Here is a 3,805-nt window from a genome sequence, read left to right on the forward strand (position 1 = left end):
ACACCACCTGTAGGTTTGGCCACGACCACTAAGGGGTGACACCATGGGGATGGCTGATCCCCAACAGGTTCAATGATGCCTTGTGCCACCATTGTCTCCAACTCGGTCTTGACATCCTCTTGAAAGGCTAGTGGTATAAGACGTGGAGTGTAGATAGCAAAGGGTTTCACATCCTCTTTCAGGTGAATACGCATAGGTGGTCCAGTCATTGGCTTGAGTTGTGCTCCTTGATGAAACTGCTCCTTTGTCATTAGCACATCGCTATATTCCTTTAGAAAGTATTGCCTGGCTTCCTCAGGTGAGGATGTGGCTGGAGGCGGAGGAACTGACATTTTTTCACATGTATTAACTTGGCTGACTGGGACCTGACTGGTTCCTGCTGAAGTCCTGCTAATTTTCCTCTCTTGCATTTGACGTGGGAAGTCCCAGGGAATGATCCTTAGGTGGCGGAGGGCATCATAACACAGTAATGGTGTTGGGAGAGAACTAAGAACATCAATATACCCCTTGTATGAGATATCACCATAAGTCATGACGGCCTCCATTGATCCCAAGACGTTACCTTCCATGGGTGATCCATCGGCGTTGGAAAACTGCAACTCAAGGGGCGGAGACAATTCCTTGACATCAATACCCAATGCTTGTAAGTGTTGCACTCCAAAAACAGTGGTATCTGCACCAGTATCAGGGATAACATTGATCTTCCCTGATTTACTGCCATATGTGACATGTAAATTGATAGGTGGTGAGGGACAACTTAGGGGACGTAAATTAACTGAACGTATGGCTGGAGAAGATATCTTGACAGTGTTCAATTTGGTGTCCTTTAAATCTTTCGACTCCCTTGGTCCCTTTGACTTTTTCTGTGCACAACAAACATCATAGTGGCCAAATTTATGGCAAATTCGGCACTCCTTAGCCAATGCGGGACATGCGGCAGTATACGGGAAATGGCCAGTTTTAGCACAGTTCCTGCACTTGTGGGATACTGCCTTACATGTGTCACTATTATGCTGTTGACCACAATTCTTGCATCTGCTACTTGAAGGAGTTTTCTCTTGCTGATGAATTTTCTTAGGGTGCTCCGGTTTAGCAAATGCCTTCTTTAACTTCTTGTAGTTTGACACGGCACGCACTGAAGTCTGTGGAGCTTTAAGCTCTGTCGTTGTCTTCTTTGCAGCCTCAAAAGCCCTGCAAGTCAGCTTCACTTCCTCAAGTGTTGTTGTTGTAGGCATACTAATGAGCTTCTTAGTGAGTTCTTCATTCCTTATGCCAACCAAAATAGCATGTTTCATTTGGGCCTCCACACAGTTAACGCCTTTACATAAATCAACCTCCTCTGAGAGCTGTTGTAAACGAACGAAAAAATCTGTTAATGACTCGCCTTCTGCTTGCTTGCATTGAGTAAAAGCTAATCGACGAAGTGCTTCATTCTGCTGACCCTTTATATAAGTTTCGATATGAGATAAAACATCATCCAAAAACATAGTTGAGTCTAGTGGAATACCCAAATTGTGTTCTAATAAGCGTCTCATCTCAACACTGAGACATGCCCTTAGCTGTATCAACTGCTTAGGTTGAGGTAAATTATCCAAATCTACCATAACAGCATAATCCTTCCATCTCTGCTTCCATTCTGTGTATTGCCTATAAGTAACATCATGGGTTAATGGTGGAGGCAAATTTACCGTCACCTTAGGTGTCTGCACAGCTGAATTAGGCACTTGGAGAACACTTGCAGACGATGGTGCTGGGGTAGGGGGCCCTATACCACTTGCTTGGGGTAGGGTATGCCTGGGACCAGTCATAGCTTCAATTAATGCTTTGAATTCTTCCTGATGTCTGACATTGTCTTCTTTTCTTCTTTCTTCATCCTGTTTTCTTCTTTCTTCATCTTTTTTATCCATGTATTCAAACATTTTGCTGATTAAATCCATGGTTGAAGGGGTTGATGAAGGAGAAATAGATCTTGAATGCGTTGGAGATGACGTCATGTCAGTTGGGGTTGGGGATGATGGGGGAGAAACCTCAGAAGTCTTTGGTCTCCTTCCTTTATCGTGTTTCGGCGGCATAAATAGAAAAATCTCACGAAATCAAAGAGAAAATATCACTCAATGCCGTCAGTGGTAACGTCACAATGACGTCACAAACGGTAGCCAATCACCGAGTACAATAGCTCGAGGCAACAGAGCTATGCTGTATCTGGTAACACTGTGACTGCCGCGGCTGTTGCATGCACAGCGAGTGCCGTTAGTCTCCCCTCGAACGCAGCTGAGTATGAATGTGACGCTCTTGTTCCGGCCTCTGCATATGGCCGACGCACATTAGCTCTAATCTCAGATTGCTAAAATAAACACAGCCCTATATAGAGTCACTGTAATCACAAAACAAAGTCACTGCCAGTGTATACATCCAAACAAAGTTATGGTTCACAACTGCTAACGAACTTGGTTACAATGAACACAAACACTTCTCGCATTGTCCAGGCCGGTTGGATAAGTTCACTAAATGATCAAAATTCACTTATGGCAAATCAATCACTGCGCCATCTTAGTTATTATTATATATAAAATAAATAAGGTTTTCACAAACACTTGCGTAAGTTCTTAAGCCATATAATAAGTGAAAATAATCAAAATAAACGTAATACACTGGAGGAGCTGTGAACAGTGGCGGGCTACGGGAAAGACTGCTTGCAATAATACCAGATAATTAAAATATGAAATGCATGCCACATGAGATAATATAAATGCTACATAGTATTCCCTAAGCTCCAATAAACGAGAATACTTGCATACATGTATTCCTAACACAACATATATGCTGAATGTGTATTAGCAATAAAGGTACATATAACAATGATACAGTAATCATATATATGGAAATAATTATAATGATAATCCTTCATTGTTTTCAGATGCAGCGGATTTGGGTTAGGGAGCTCCACTGGACAGTCTGGAAGGCTCGGTTCTTTGATCCACGGATCAGAAGGAACTCCTTTTAAGGCAGTAACATCTCTCCTTTGGCGAGATTTGTGCAGAAATGAATGTCTTGGCAGACGGCCTCAGCAGAAGAGGACAAGTCTTCTCCATGGAGTGGATGTTGCATAAGACTGTGTGCGAGAAGCTATGGATGACATGGGGTCTACCCACCATAGATCTTTTTGCTACTCTCTCTGACAAAGAGGCTCTCGACTTACTGCTTTCCAGTTCCAGATCCAGAGGCAGCTCACATAGACGCTTTCCTGCTGGACTGGTCTCACCTGGACGTTTATGCCTTTCCACCTTTCAAGATCCTAGACAAGGTGCTGCAGGAGTTCACCTCTCACGAAGGGACCAGGTTGACATTGGTTGCTCCACTCTGGCCCGCGAGAGAGTGAGTAACAGAGGTACTTCAATGGCTGGTAGACATTCCAAGAGTCTACCTTTAAGGATGGATCTCTTACGGCAGCCACGTAAGGAGTCTTCATCAAAGCCTCCCCGCGCTTCGTCTGACTGCCTTCAGACTATCGAAAGACTCTCAAGAGCTAGAGGATTTTCGAAGGGGGCAGCCAGAACGATTGCGAGAGCTAGGAGAGCATCTACCATCAAGGTCTATCAGTCGAAGTGGGAAGTCTTTAGAGACTGGTGCAAGTCATCATCCATTTCCTCTTCCAGTACCTCTGTAGCCCAAATTGCAGACTTTCTCCTACATCTGAGAAATGTTCGCTCCCTCTCAGCGCCCACTATTAAGGGCTACAGGAGCATGTTGGCGTCTGTGTTCAGACATAGAGGCTTAGATCTGTCCAATAATAAAGATCTCCAAG

The sequence above is a fragment of the Palaemon carinicauda genome, chromosome 43, assembly GCF_036898095.1.
Source record: "Palaemon carinicauda isolate YSFRI2023 chromosome 43, ASM3689809v2, whole genome shotgun sequence".
Taxonomy (NCBI): domain Eukaryota; kingdom Metazoa; phylum Arthropoda; class Malacostraca; order Decapoda; family Palaemonidae; genus Palaemon; species Palaemon carinicauda.